At 41.0% G+C, this 16517-nt stretch overlaps 1 protein-coding gene across 9 annotated transcripts in view; it reads right to left on the bottom strand.

Moving 5' to 3' along the window:
* Positions 1 to 10771, bottom strand: part of Lingo2 (leucine rich repeat and Ig domain containing 2) — a 1060547-nt gene extending 1049776 nt beyond the window's left edge. For 6 of the 9 annotated variants that reach the window (XR_012910565.1, XM_075971228.1, XM_075971227.1 and 3 more), the window contains exon 1: positions 7545 to 10771. The gene's annotated coding sequence lies outside the window, so the exon portion shown is untranslated. Of the gene's footprint in view, positions 1 to 6733; positions 7073 to 7544 lie in introns of those variants that run through there. The other 3 variants (XM_075971225.1, XM_075971224.1, XM_075971229.1) reach the window with 3 other exon arrangements.
* Between the last annotated feature and the right edge of the window lie 5746 nt (positions 10772 to 16517).

The raw sequence follows: 16517 nt of genomic DNA, 5'->3' as shown, positions 1-16517 counted from the left end.
TCAATTTCTGCACATACTATTCAAATCTGGTACCAAATTAAGATATATATATATATATATATATATATATATATATATATATATATATATATGTTCCCAATTCTTCAGTCTTATTACTGAGTTTACTTGCGCTGCTAAGATTATTATTAAGGGCATAGATTTAAATTATACCCCATATTAGTCCTCTCAATAAACCCTTTCTACTGTCTGGTTTTGTGTCAACTTGACACAAGCTAGAAGAAGGAGCCTCACTTGAGAATAACCCTCCATTATATCTAGGTGTAAGACATTTTCTCAATTAGTGTTCAATGAGAGAAGTTCAACCCACTGTGCTTGGTACCATCCTAGGCTTGTGGTCCTGTGTTCCATAAGAAAGCAGGCTGAGCAAGCCATTGGGAACAAGCCAGTGAGCAAAATCCTCCGTGGCCTCTGTATCAGCTCTTGCCTGCAGGTTCCTGCTGTGTTTGGGTTTCTTTCATGACTTCTTCAATAATGTATAGAAATGTGGAAGTGTAAGATGAATAAAACCTTTTCTCCTCAACATGCTTTTTGGTCATGTATTAAGTCACAACAGTAGAAAGCCTAACTTAGACAACCCTCTACAAAACTTTTACAGAATACTCTTATATCATCCTACTCTTAATTACCTGGTGACACAGCCATCCATTTTTGTTTTTTGCTTATTTGTTTTATTTGGTAGAGAGTTGTAGATATCAAAATGATTATCAAGCTTTAACTTACCAAATATTTAGCTAGCCTTTGTAAATAACAGATACTTAGCAAGTATTTTCTTAACTTGATGGTAGTCTATTTGGTTCTTATCAACTTGTTTTCTCTATTAAACAAGATTATATGATTTAAAATGACAAGAGACACTTCAAAGACACTTAATTACTGTTGTTGGGAGGGCAAACTCATACAATCAGAGTTGAGTTCCCCAAAAACGAGAAATAGACCTAGCATATGATCCAGCTCTACCACTTCTGGGAATGTCCCCAAAGGTCTACAGATCCTACTACAAAGATGACTACTCAACTATGTTTAACAATACTATATTTGAAATATCCAGAAAGTGGAAACAGCCTAAATACCCAACAAAGATGGAATAGATAATAAAAGTATGGTTCATATGCACAATAAATTGTTGTTAAGCTTTAAGAAAATGAAGGTATATATACTCATAGTTAAATCAATGGAGCTAGAAATAATCAGTCATAGCAAGAGAACACAGACTCAGAAAGACACATGTTCCATGTTCTCTCCCATAATCTGATGCTAACGCTACATCTCTTGATACATGTATTCATATCTGATACCCAAGGGAGACAAGTTCTTCACTCACGGTCCATTTCTAGTTTCCTAGTCAACATGCAAATACTAATAGACTGGAATATTCAAATCTAAATTAGGTGTCTATAAAAACACTCCCCAAGCCCTTGCAGAATCAGGGATCACTTGAGAAGAGGGGACAGAAAGAAAGAAGACCCTCAGAGGGAACAGTTGCCTGCACCAAAACCCCATTTCCCAGACATGTCAAGGATTATTCCGCATGTATACTCATAAAGGTTGAGACCGCATGTTTGAGGCCTGCCCAAAATCAAGCATTCCAAAATCCCAGGATGGAGGGAGGAAGGTCTCATGAAGTCGCACCTCTCCTGAGGAGCTAATGACAAATGACAGTTGCTACAGGAAGAAGGACCAGTTTCTTTTAGGCATTTGGGACTTAACCACTTATGCTGCAGTAGATAGCTCCATACCCATGCACATACAGGTAGCACTAAAAGGACTCAGTGGGTTGAAGCAAGCAAACAACAAGCACATGGATTTAGGAGGAAAAAGTGAGAGAGATGGGTATGAAATTAAAGAGGGCAGAATGAGAGTAATTTGACCGAAACATATTATATGTATATTTGAAATAAAAAAATGAAAAATCATATATACCTTAAATGCCAAGTAATAAAATAGACATCATGTTAATATTAACATCTTTTCAAATATTAATTAATATAAATGAAACCAACTGAGGACAAGGCTATGGTTTTGTGACTACCTACAAGTGAAATTACATAAAAGAAACTATATGCAAACCATAACCACAAGCTTAATGAGCAGGTTCTAGTCATCATTTATCTTTACAGAAACCACTATCTTTCCCTTCCCCCATATGCATGCATATGCTTGTGCCTTTGCAGGGTGAGAGAATTATATAAGAATGTGTGTCCATTTGTGACTCAAGTACAACAAAAAATGTTAGGATGATAAAAACACCTCCCTTTTGAGCATTGGAGCCCAGTGTTTTATACCTTGGCATTCCCCAAGAGGCAATGTTTGTGACTCCCAGGAAACACCAGGAGCAATACACTGTGTTTGCTTAGCTTTTCCTTTTGTGCCAGCTACTAGGTAGATGGCTTAGAGCTAACCATAGTTTATATTAGAATGAAACTGTATGAAGATACCAGGTCCTCTTATGCAGTGCAATTTAGAATGCACTTCACCAACTCAGTAGCGCCACATCTAGAGCTGAAATATGCCAGGAATTGTAAATGTCTACGTCGATTTCTGCTATGCTGAAATTTGGTTATTAATTTTGTGAAGATGATAACTCCCTCTTTGTGGACAGATTGCTGTAATGTTCTATTATCTGAAACAAAATGAAATTTGTTCTCTACTGTAGACCTCTAGGCTTCAATTTAGTCTTACTCACTTTATAATGAAAATAAACTCATATTGACAGTGAATCCAAAGCTGAAAAGAAGGAAATGATATCTGACATACAGTTACAGCTAATAAACAGAGCTGAGATTAATATTAACCAATGAAGGTAACTAAGAAACACAGCAAAATGTGTTGTTGAGTTTTACTCTTTGGCTCTTTGGATCCTTTGGGAGACCTGCCACCCAGCTCCCAAATAAATCACACAGAGAATATTACTCTTTCTTATAATTGACCACCCCTAGCTTTGTCTGTTTCTAGTGAGCTTTTCTTAACTTAAATTACCCCATCTGCCTTTGCCTCTGGGCTCTTTTCTTTTCTTATTTGTAACCCTACTTTCACTCTTACTCCGCATCTAGTTGTGTGGCTGGGTGGCTGTACCCTTCTTTTCTCATACCTTGATCTCTCTTTCTTTCTCTCTTTTTCTCCCTCTGTTTATTCTCTCTGCCTGCCAGTCCTACCTATCCTTTATCCTGCCTTGCTATTGGCCACTTATCTCTTTATTAGACCAATCAGGTGTTTTAGGCAGGTAAAGTAACACAGCTTCACAGAGTTAAACAAATGCAACATTAAAAAAATGCAACATATCTTTGTATCATTAAAATAAATGTTCCACAGCATTAAAAAATGTAACGCATCTTAAAATGATATTCTACAATAAAACTATATTCCTATTACAAATCCTAATGGTCTTCTTGATTTAACAAAGACCACATAAGTATGCCAATGAAGTTTCAAAATTTTATTCAAATCCAGAATTCATTAATATCTGCTAGTTTCTTGCTAATTTTGTCACTAGACAAAAGAAACAAATAACTCACATTCCTGGTGCTGAAATCACTAAAATGAAACAGGAGAAGGGGGACATCTGATTTCTTATGGCTAGGTCTACTGTAAAAACTAAGATGCTAGAAGAAGCTTGAGTTTAATGTTATAGATTAAGCTACTGAACGAACAGTCCAGAAGCTAACTACTATAAAAGTATTTATGGATATTGAATAACTTTCATAATTTTAATGGAAGAAATCACAGTTGGAACCAGTGTCATATTAAGCATACACAAAGATAAAGTTATAGGTACCACGAAGATGTGTGTATGAATATATATGGTTGGAATTAAGGTTTCCCAAAGGTCACTAGTAATTTCAGAGCAGGGGCCCCGCCAAGAGCAATCTGCTCATGATTAACAAGGCACAGTTGGTTATTGTGAGGAAAGTCACTGGAAGCAGAAACACCAAAGTTCCACGGCAGCCCATTCATCCCCACTATTACTCATTCTTCCTTTCCAAAGTGGTCGCTGCCCAATGAAGGAGACATTCAAGCGACTGGCACCTATGTAAAAATGGATTAAGAGCTACTGATAGTAAAATACCTCATAATGATTTTATTCTGAAGAAGATAAATTAAAGGAAGATAGAAACATTCTTAAATGCACATCAAAAAGAAACAAAAAACAAAAACAAAAAAACAAAAAAAGGAAAGGAAATCACAAAGGTGAATACAGAGAGAGGTAAGGCTGAGCCCTGAAATTTCACCTGTCTGTAGTGCTCTACTTTATCTGATTATCAAATATGGTTTACAAATTCAATTTTTCCCTTTATGATATGTACTGTTTTGTGTCTAACCAGTTCTTAAAGCTTGTGATGCTGAAGTAGCCTCTCAATCATTAAAGGATGTGGCTTGCTAACATATCGTCTCATCAAAATGATAAAAAGATTAGTGTGAGGTTTTTTTTTAAAGGGGGGAGGGGAAGTGTTCATATAAAATCAGAAAATTGATTTTCTTTTCCATCTAACATGCTGCCTTGTGGATAAAAAGCAAGCCAGACTGGAGAATCAGTTATTGCCAAGCCTGTCTGCATATAGCGACCACTTCTCCCTGTACTGCGGGAAAACATTTCCACCTAGAGTCCTTTCCCAGAATATCTGGAGACCAAAGGAAATCAACCGTAATGACTACCAGAGCCAGATCATAATCATTTTTTAATTGAAGCATCAAGCCAATTAATTTGTGACAACTTCCTATCAGTTCTGATTCTACATGTGAAGTTTCATAGGACCCAGGCCATTTTGGGCTCCAAAGCATCCCTGCAAGAGTTCAATATTTGGTCCTTTCTAAAACAGCCTGCACTAGGGAGAAAATATTTTAGAGATGGTGCCTCAAAACTTAATTCGAGATTGCAAAGCAGAATCACTTGTTTGACTCAATAAAATTTTATGAAACACAAAATATTTTAGACCTCAAACATGGTTTTTAATATAAAAAGCTCTTTTGCCTTAAATGTGTTTCAGAAAGACAACTGAACCCTAAATTTCACTTTTTTCAGTTAATTCTACAAATACATGCTGTGTATCTGTATATGCAGGTAACTATGTAGACTGGTAACAATCATTGTGTTTGTCACAGAATTTCTAAGGACAGTGTATTTTAAGAACTGGCTATTTTCCTGGGACCCTGGTAAGGTATTTAATCCCCTGAAAAACGATATAGACGCTCTCTAGATGATGGTGTGTAACAGTCTGCAATATAAAGCATCAATATTTTTTCTAGCCTCCATTGACATTAAAATACAGCTATTGTATGAAAAATTAACTTCCCTATATAGATTTATCAATGGGTAAATAACGGATGTCTTCCACACGAATGATAACTAAACCATTTCATCATCAACAGTCAGTTGCTCCACTTGAGAACTTTAAGGTGAAAATACCTGGTACTATCCCAATACATACGCTGGCTTTCAGCATCAGGAAGTGCTTCAGTTTTGTCTGCCTCACACTTCAGAGGCATTGCAAGTAATATACACTAATAAAGATGGTGAGAGCACCCATACAAAGATGTCTTTAAAAAAATGTTAACCATGGCTTCTCAGTTCTGAAAATCAGGTTTTCCTCTCATTTTCATCATGTGTCCTGGTATATCATAACTGCTAGATCTTGGCTTTTATTTATTATTCCAAGAACATACAATGATCAAGCTATTTTTTTTTTCCTTTCTGGAGTGTTATTCCGTTAGAGGGTTAATATCACGAGAGGTGTAACAACCACCCTTAGTGCACTCTAAAATTGAGTTGGAGTAGAAAATGACCACATGTGAGAAGCCCAAACTCTACACAGCACACTGGAAAATGTATCTCTAGCATTGTGACAGACACACAGTAATCTCTTGAAGTATGCACAGTATTCTAAATATGCATTTACTTTTCTGTGGGTTATACACAACAATCAAACATATCCAGTGGCCACCATGGCCAAGTCAGTACTTAGCAGAGATATTTGTTAGTGCATTGAACATACTGGAAAATGTCAGGAGCACTGTGAAATGTGGAAAGCCTTGCTTCATCAAATAATCTGAACTCAAAGCTATTTCCCAATAACCCCCCCCACACACACACACACACACACACACACCTTCCCAGGAGCCTTAACTTCACCCTCGTTCTGCCCCATGATATTCTGGCCATGACTTCCTACTCATCTTTTCTTCCCGTCTCCAAGTCATTCAGCAGCTCTGCTCTGTTCGCAGAGGCAGTCCCTAGGGCAAGGAGCTCAGTAAAATGCTGAATGGGGCGACTCCACCAGCAGGTGAAGAGGAAGGTGGAGGAAAGGCAGAGGGTGTGGTTCTCTCTTTTGTCACCACACCCCATCCCTTGAGTCTTGCACTCAGGGTCCACTGCAGCTCAGAGGGGACCTAGCAGATCGCCTTGCTGAGCTCCCAGCAGTGAGTGACAGAAAGCCATCCTGCACACACCATCACCACCAACAACAAAAAAATTAAGAAAAAAATATTAAAAATAAACACAACCAAAACTTGCCCTTAAAGGAAGCAATTGTCCAGAGTAGCAGGGGAAACAGGGATTAGTTCGAAGGCACAGACCCCAGAACGTCAGAGAGAAGAAGGAAAGGAACAGCAGACAGGGACCTCACAGATTACCCCCACCCTTCCCTGGGTGCCAACTGAATACCAGCCCAGAGAATTTCCCTAGAACAGGAGTAGGGTTGGAAGTAGAGATAGGCTTTACCTCCTGGGCTGCCCTCAGAGCGCTGACTATTGTTGCCTCCCCGAAGTGGCTCTGGATCCCAGCACAGCTTTCTGGATTCCGGCTCGGGTCCCGGCGACGGGGCGCCAAACTAGCAGGAGCACGGAGACTCGGGCTCAAGTCCACCGACCCGTCCAAGTTGGACCCCCCTCTGCAGCGCCGCCTCTGCTACCCGGCGGGCACGCTCTCTGCTCAAGCTGCCCCTCGGTCGCCCGGCGCCCCCACACCCACCCGCTCCGCCGAGCCCGCTGGGAGCCTCTAGCGGAGGCCAAGCGAAACGCAGCCGACCCGCTGCGCCCGGGCTCCGACGCCGGCTGCAGGGAGCGGACTCGGTGGCCGCGTGGACTCCCAGATTCCCGCATCCCGCCCGCCTACTCCAGCCTGGCCAGCCACCTAATCTACTTCCTGACCAGGGCCTACAGCTCCCTATCGCAAAGAGGGAATCGGTGTACGGGGTTAAGGAAAAAACCTCTCCAGAATAGAAAATAAAAACAAAACAGGGGCCAAGCCCAGATGTAAATCAACCTGGACAGAGGAACCAGCCCCAGATGCAATTCCCAATAGGTATCCAGAAGTGTGAGGATAGGACACTCCCTTATGCCGCCTGGATCTCAACCATCTGTACTGGCTGGTCCTCCACTTGCCTGCCTGGAGCCATTCGCGCGGGTTGTGCAGCTGCGTGGCAACAGCCAGGGGGTTCCGCGTAACTTGCCTTAACCCCCACCGTATCCCCCCAAATGTATTTTAAGTTATTCTCTCTGGAGATTCAAGCAGCGGGTTTGTCGTCTCTTACCTTGAGATGCTGTTGGTGTCCCTTCGTGTCCTTAAAATCCAAAGCCAAGGAGGATGAAGCGTACTGGAGTCCGGGGTCTCCTTCCAGGCGCCCCCCTGTCTCAGCTCTCTCGGCGTTTTCTTTCACAGGGGCCAGGGAGGAAATGTTGAATTCTAAAGCCCTGGCAGCCAAGACATCTCTAAACCCTCATGCCTGTTGTGACGGAGACAGGGACAACCTCGGTGGCAGTGGAAACCTCCCCTGTTCCTGCTCAGGCAACTTGGCTGCGGATCCAGTTTTCTTCTGTGACCCCACAAATGCGTTGGGCAGCCAAGCTGGGTATTCTGTCAAGAGCCTAGGCTTCTTCTGTCTCTCTCCACCGCACCCCTCCTCCTGCTCCCGCCAAGTAGGAAAACCTGCGCTCGGGCGGGTTCGGTGCAGAGCAGGTGCCGGCAGGCAGTAGAGCCACGCCGAGGATCGCCCTCCACCGCGGCGTCTTGGCTCCAGCCGCTGCGCCCAGGCGTCTCTGCCAAGGAAACTTTGAGTGGAGGTCGTAATGGGTTAGGGGCGGATGATGGGAAGACCAGTAAGGAGGCTGAATAGCTGGAAAGGAGGGACACCGGGCGGGCGGCGGGCTGCTGTGTCCCGGCGGCCACACTCAGCGCGCGGACTGCGCGCACACACGCCCGGCTCACACGCACCGCTCATACGCACACCCCCGCGCGCGCGCCCCAACACGCACGCCCAGCTTCACGATCGCGGCCACAGGCCACAGGCCACAGGCGAAAACTAGAGGCGAGCCCGCACCAGGGGTTACCAGAATGAAAAGCATGGTGACATCGTACCTCTTTTCCAGTTAACCGAGGCCTCAAGTCTATTTTACCTTCTCCTGTCTCCCCGCCCGGTCTCATATCTCCACTCCTAGCTCTTCCCGGTGGTCAGCTCTTCTCCAGGAACCCTGAACCCGGAGATGGCAGGACTTCAGATCCTCTAACCATCTCCACCCTTCAGGGTGACCAGCGCCCCATCTTCAGTGGAGAACTGAAATTCGCGCAGCACCTCACCAAGCAAGGGGCTCCCAGACATCCTTTGAAAGGAAGAATTTTGACACCATATCCTGGACAGAATCTCCTCGCGACATTCCCTCGTTCCCATTCCATAACTTTGTCTCAAAGAGCTACCGAAGTTCACCTAGATGGTTTTGCAAAGAATTGACCAAGAACTTGCGTTGGCCAGCTTTTGGATCAGGACTAATTTCGGATTCTATACTTTTATTTAAAAACTGGATGGTAGTGAGCCAAAGAGTCAGCTGTAGAAAGAGGAGAGACTAGAAGCCTGGAGGGAGATCCAGCCCATTTCATTTCTCTTTCCAGTATTTTGGCAGAAATAGTGGTGTAGTTCTCCTTGTAGTTCCTGTGGCAACTGACGCTGCGCTCAAGGCAGGGATCTCCTTCTACTGCGCAGCTGGGCGCACTAAGCCAGATCATCTTTTCTCTTTGAAGCAGTCAGAGATCCGCGACGAATCCATGCTCTGGAATTTGTCTTACCTGGACTGGAGAGCAGGAGTTTATTGCTAATGGGGGAAAAGAAAGGAAAGTAAACTTTTGCCACGACGGTTTCTTTGATTATTTTATTTTGTTATTTTATTGCGAGCCCTGATTCTCCTTCATGCTCCGCGCTCAAGTTCGGCAAAGCTTTACTGCGATTATTCCGCTCCCCAAGTACTGGAAAGGCTGAGTGGCTCCGCATTTTTCTCCCAGGATCTTCACGAAATCTCTGTGGATATGGCAGAAAAACGAAAAGTGATGCGGCATAGAGATGGCGCTAGGACCCTTTGCAGGAGGGATGTGCGCCACTCCCCCGCTGTCTCCACAAGAGCGTCTTCCCTCAAGATCCAGGGTATTTTGAGTGGTCCTCTTCCAGTTGAGTTGCCAGCTAACTGACTGAGGATGAGAAAATACAGTATTTGAGCGCTTGGAGGAGGAATTGTGGGTTGCCGAAAGTGGAAGGAAAGAGGATTTTGAGTAACAGAAGAAATTTAGGTTGGGAGGAGGTGCAGCAATGGTAATCATTGCCTCAGTAGCAAAGCATAGCAAGGTAAGCTTGTAGCAGCATTCAGGGCTCCCAGCATCATCCCAAAAGCAGGGGTCCAGTCTGAATTTCTTGAGTGAGTGGCCTTTAGAGCCTGTGTGAAAGAACCAGAGAGAATCACTTTCCGAGATTCTTGTTATTTTGCGGGGATGCTGGATCCTTGGAAACTGTCCCTAGAAGTGAGCTAACCACAAGCCATTTGCTCTGCTGCCCAAGGAAAGGCACTCACAGAGTCTGAGTGTTTGAATTAAATGCTATTTTCCTTCTGGTGCAGTGAAAGCAAGAATTACAGGAGGAGCCTAGGTGAAAAAAAAAAGTGTATTCGGGAGAAATGCTAAGCAATTGAAATTAAGAATGCATTTTATTTAGTTTTGACATGCTAAAATGTATTTTGGACACGGATAGTTTTGCAGCATTTCAAGTGAGGGATATTAAGACGGTTTTGAACTTGGTGCTATCTCTTCATTGTCTCCTGGTCATAAGATTTGGTACTTCTTGAGTTTTCCGTCTTTAATAAGTAGCTCTTGTGAACTGGAGTGGAGCTAAAAATTATAATAAACAATTTCTAACATGAGGCAATCATTACATTACGGTTTTATTGTATGGACCTATCAATTAACAAAGGATGTGGATTACAAAAATCGAATGATCCTCTTGCTGAAAGAAAATTCCCTGCTGTTGAGCAGACTCCTCTCCAGGAGGGACCTGGACTGGGATGATCTTCCTGGCTGTTGTTGACATGCAAACCGCTACTGATGCCTCCTTTCAAAAATAAAGTAGGTCATTTCCATGTACACTAAGTGGATTGTTCCAAGGGTGCCACACCGTGCCCCTGCCTCCATTTACAACAGGATAAACACCTCATCCTCTATCTACAGAACTGAGTGAAAGGGTTGAAACTCAAAAGCACTGTCAGATCCAACTTATTACAGCTTCAGACTATGACTGCTGCATCCTTCCATCGCGGGTGTTTCTTCTTATCCGTTGAGAAATGAAAGTCGTCTTCAGTATAGGTGACATCTCTCTTTCAGTGGAGCCTGACTTGTCCTCTATATTCTTCAAGGTTAATGTAATTTACTAATGGCATTCACTATCTCAGAAGCAAAGCATTTATCCTGTTAGTATGTAACTTCGTTCTAGATTAAAGTTATTCCTTAATTACCAATATGCCTTTCCTACAGCATGGTGCACAAGAACGGTGACATGCATGTTAGAGTGTTCCTTGCTGCCTATGAAGGATCCCATACAGAACAAGCCTGAGGCATAGGGCGACAGCACAGTGACAAGAGAAGCTCTGCCATGTGGATCATGTTCATTAATTCAGTGAGGTGACAGTGACATTGGTGCTCATGCAGGTTTGCCAAAGGTAACAAAGATATCTTGCCATAAATAACCATGAAACCCATATCTGCCTTAATGTGAAGGCTGTAATCTTAACTTACTTGGCTCAGTTAAATCATTCAGGAACAAACATTTTTAGCTATTCACGGCTAAAGGGAATTTACATATTTTTATGCAGGATAAAGTAATATGATAATTTATAATAAGCTTCATTTTAGGCAATCTGGCTTGTATATATTTGTGTATAGAAATATTGAAACAGTTAACATTTTTCCACATTTTATTGAAAATAGGTTTTTTTCATACACTAATTCTGATTGTGGTTTTTCCTTCCAAGCTCCTCCCACATCCTCCCTACTGCTGCTCCCACCCAAATTCACGCCTTTTCTTTCTCTCTCATTAGAAAATAAACAGGTCTCTACAAACAATAAGAAAATAAAATAAAAACAAACCTGGACTAGGAAAGAACAAATAAACAAACATTTTAGCATTAAAACATGATTATATGCCTGACTGTGACAGTACACGCCTTTAATCCCAGCACTCAGGAGGAAGAGGTAGACAGATCTCTTGAGTTCTAGGACAATCTGGTCTACAGAGAAAGTCCCGGGACAGGCTTCAAAGCTACAGAGAAATCTTTTGTTGAAAAACCAAAGAATAAAAAAATAAAAAGTAAGATTATATTTTATTTGCATTGTTCCACTCAAAATAATAAATGCTGGATTATAAATTGAAGACATTGGGGCTCAGGACACAATGGATTTACAGTTCTAAGTAACTTTTAATTTTTTTATATTGCTAGCTATATGTGAAAATTAAAAGAATACTATACTAAATTTTCAGTTATGTCAATGAATTATAACAATGTGGCTGGAAAGGTTGTTCAGTGGTTAGTTCCAACCCAAGGTGATTGAACACCCTCTTTTGCCATCCACGGGTACATACATTGACATGCCCATAATCATATAGAGACACACATAATTTAAATTAATAAAAACATATCTTTTTATGAAGAAAATTTTAGAAATATATCATTTAGTGTTTACAGTTAAAAGAATTGCATTATGCCCTGGATATTTTGTTGATGATCAATCTCATGCAAGGTATTATTGCCACATTTTTAAAGTGTTAAAATTTAAAGGATTCAGGGTGCATATGGTATTGAATTTAAAGTGACATGTGAACATGCCACAAAAAAATGTAGCTGTCATTTCCAGTGGCCCATATTGTATAATATTCTCCAAATATGTATTAGTGTAGTACCATTACATTATGCTTATATTTAGACTATGCTGCTACAGGCAAAAAGATAAAAAAGTCGTCATATTTATCAATGTCTCTGTGGAATTTTTAGGTGAAAACAGACAGATGAAGTAAGGTGTTTTCTTTGAATATTAATAAAACCTGCTGGGGCTGTGGAATAAAAGGACAAAATGTGGAGGTAGAGGTGGGATGTTTGCTTAGCTTAGCTTGTAAATGTGTGGAAGTTTTGGAAATTTTACCTTTAAAAAAAGGATCTTTTAGGAGAGTCATGGAACAAAGAACATTTTGCATTTATCTCATCCTTTACATTTAGGGAACCGATTTAAAAGAATGGATGGAAGTTTTGTGAAACATTTTCCCATCTACCTTTTATCAGGTGCAGTGAAAACTTTCTAATAAACCTCTCCGCAAATGCAACAATTCAAATCAGACCAAATAGAACTGAATTAGAAAAAGCTCAGGTTTAATGGATACAAAGGCTCCCGGATGGCTTTCCAGCCCCCCAGAAGAGAGACAGAAAAGGAAGATCAGAAAACCACATATTTGTTCTCTGGGGGTCAGTTTAAATACCCTGCGGGAGTGATCTTGAGCATCTCTGGGGTGAAGTCATCTTTGGATGAGACTTTCTCCTGGGTGGAGTCTTGACTGAGGCAACTCCCAGGGAAGTGGGCTTGAGGTGGAACTTCTGCCCTAACAATCCAGACCCTTTGGATACATGAAGCGAGGGGTTGAGGGTGAGGCATCCATTAAAACAGTCCAGACTCTTTGGATGTTTGGATGCCAATAGTTGGGGTGCAGCTTTGACCCAAATATGCACAATTAGAAAGTAAAGGAAGTGCCTAGGCTTGGGCTACTATAACAAAATACTGTACCCTGAGTGGCTTAGATGTCAGAAAATTGCTTCTGACAATTCTAAAAGTTAGAAATCTAAGATCAGTTTTTCTAGTTCATCACTGGTTTACACTGTCTTTGTGGCTTAAAACCTCATTCCTAAACTGTATCTCTGAATACCCTTCCTTCAATGTATTCACGGACAGTTCTTTCTTCTTCCTAAGACTGCCAATGGGATCATAAGCGACCTAGTTCTTTTTACTTTTTGAAGACTTCTTCTCCAAGGCTAGGATTTCACTTCAGTAGTGTATGGAGGGCACACTTCAGTAGTGTATGGAGGGCACACTTCAGTAGTGTATGGAGGGTACACTTCAGTAGTGTATGGAGGGCACACTTCAGTAGTGTATGGAGGGCACACTTCAGTAGTGTATGGAGGGCACACTTCAATAGTGTATGGAGGGCACACTTCAGCATCCAGCGTGAGTCACATTTAGTCCTCAGCAGGTGGCAGGTCTAAACCCTGTTAGTTGGACATTGTCTATAAAGAGATTGATAAGGTTCTCTGGGAGGAAGAGCCGTATTATGGCAGCATCTTTTCTTGATGTGATTGGCTTAGAATTATCTAAAAATCCATGGCTTCCTGGGGAATGGCACAATGTGGCTGTCTGCCTCTGGGTTATCAAATGGAGATGTGTTTGCTTTATGAGGAGTATGCACACCTTATTCGGAAACATATTGTGTTTGGGGGGAAGGAAATATGTCTATTTTTAGGTACTTCTTTATATCCTTGAAGTTACTTAGTTTATATTGATTTTCCTTATGCTGTCCTATTCATGGAAGCCTTATTTGAAATAGCTCAGAATTTGTTCGTTTCGTTCAAATAATAACCATCCTTTACTCAACACTTTTAATGTTCCAAAATTTTAAAAAAAACTGGGTAGGATTGCTTTAATACTCACAACAAACTTATTACCTTCATTTAATAAAGTAAGAAAACAGTTACAGAAACAGTAAGTACTCTTGTGAAGGAAATAAAGCTGCTGAAACAGTACAGGGCAGGGGTAGAGGAGGTTGAATCTTCACTGTCTCAATTCAGGGCCCAGAGCTAATGACAGAAAAAGTGATCTAGATTAGCTGGATAACAGAACAAAAACTTTTCTCCACTGTTCATGACAGGGTCCTCAAATCAAAAATAGCACATGGCTCCTGATTGAAATAAAACATGTGAAGTGAGGAGATAGAAATGTCTTTAATAATAACCTTCGTGCCTCCCACTGCGTTCTTTGCAGGATATACGTCATTTTATTTGATTTCACAATAGCATCCTCATTTAATCAGTAGTACTATCATTTCATATAGATGGAGACTGCATTTTTGTTTCCCGATGCCCAAATACAAATAATCACACAGAAACAATGTTCATTACAATACTGTTTGGCTGATGATTCAAGTGTATTTTTTGTTAGATCTTACTTCTTAAATTAGCCCATTTATATTAATCTGTGTGCCATGACAAGGCTTTGACTTACCAGTATGGTTTTGGCATCTTTTTCCTTCAGTAGCTACATGGTATCTCCTTGACTCTGCCTACTCTTGTTCTATCTCTATTCAGATTTCCTGCCTGGCTTTACTCTGCTAAGTTATTGGCTGAAAGAGCTTTATTTATGTTCAGAGACAAGACTTACAATATCATAAAGTGAAATGAATCCTTTGTCATGGGGACAGATCTAATCTAATGTAGCCTTACAAACAAAACTGATCAGGAGGACACACAGAGATATTTGGCTTTTGTTTACACACATGGAAAGAAAAACACATGTGAAGAGACAGCGAGCAGGAAGCTTAAGGAAGCCAAGAAGCGAAACATGAGAAGTAAACTTTTGGCTAGGGCCTTGATGTTGTACTTCCAGCCCCCAGAATGTGAGAAATGAGTCTTGGTGTTTCATTCACTCTCTGGTGTTTTGATAGCTCTTGTGAATTGACATCTAAGGAAAGATACAACCCATAGGCCTGGAGAAGTCATCTAAAAGCTGATGTGACAACAAGGTTATGTTAAAGGAAGAATACTAAGGGAGAGCAAACTGGGCCAGATAGCAAGGCCACGTGAATAACGTCACGTGAATGTGAATTGTAGCAGGAGGCATAGATAAGGAAAACAGTGTTGAAATTCTAGAGAAAAGGAAAGGTGGAAATAATTGGCTTATGAATTCTTATGCATTTAGGCATTGAACTTACATTGCTAGTGGTTACCTAGGAAAGAATAGAAACTTTCTTCCAAGATAAAAAGTAATGGTATGAAAAGAGCTTTCTCTTTTGTTTGTTAATTATGCAATAGTTATCTGACTTAAGTATGATTGTACAATAAGCACAAACGAAGTGTACAAGATCAAATAAGCATCTTAAGAGAATGTCTTAGTTAGGGTTTCTATTGCTGAGATGAAACACCATGACCATAAAGCTAGATTGGGAGGAAAGTTTTTATTCAGCTTACAATTCCACCTTGCTGTTCACCACTGAAGGAAGTCAGGACAAAAACTCAGGGCAGAATCCTAGAGACAAGGGCTGATGAAGAGGTAATGGAGAGGTGCTGCTTACTGGCTTTGTTTGTGGTTTTTCTCTGGCTTGCTCAGCTTGCTTTCTTGTAGAGCCAGAATTAGATGCTCATGTGCTGGGCCCTCCCCCATTGATCATTAATTGAAAAATGTCTTAGAGCTAGCTGGATCTCAAAAAGGCATTTCCTCAACTGAGGCTCCTTCCTCTCTGACAACTCTACTTGTGTCAAATTGACACAAGACAACCTAAACAGAGAGTATATTTTAAGTACAAGAATAAATGTGGAGAACAAAGATTTTCCACAGTGAACTTAAAGAGTATTTCTGAAAGTTGAAGCTGAGTTCTCAAGGATGTTGTATTTGAGAATTTATTATTGAGTAGAGGAAAAGAAAAAAGTAAAAACAAACTGAGTCAATATTTCTAGGACTTTTAAAATAAATATTTATTCACAGAAAGCAAAACAGTTTGGACAAGACTGTAGAAGGATACACAATTGAATTCATTTTGAAACTAAATTTTAATGAAATGACAAAGGATCTAGATTAGAGAATATTATAAGATTATAATTATCTTGATTATATTGATTGTATCACAGATACAAGCAGTCTGTCTATGCGACACATGTTGGTAAGAATTAGGCTCCCTTATGAGCAAGCAAGGGTCTATATGGCATTATATTTTGCTTTCTATGAAGTCTGGAGTGAGCAGTTCATAAATATTGTATCGAATTTGCTGTGTCAGCCATGCGGTGGTGGCATAGGCAGGTGGATTTCTGTGAGTTCGAGGCTAACCTTATCTACAAGAGCTAGTGCCAGGACAGGCACCAAAGCTACAGAGACACATTTCTCAAAATTTGCTGTGTCATTCATGGGACATTACACATTGTGACTATCTTTTACCAGGTCATTTTGTGAT

The sequence above is a fragment of the Microtus pennsylvanicus genome, chromosome 5 (assembly GCF_037038515.1).
Source record: "Microtus pennsylvanicus isolate mMicPen1 chromosome 5, mMicPen1.hap1, whole genome shotgun sequence".
NCBI classification, from domain to species: domain Eukaryota; kingdom Metazoa; phylum Chordata; class Mammalia; order Rodentia; family Cricetidae; genus Microtus; species Microtus pennsylvanicus.
The sequence above is the reverse complement of the archived record's forward strand: the minus strand, read 5'-3'. Positions and strand labels throughout refer to the sequence as shown.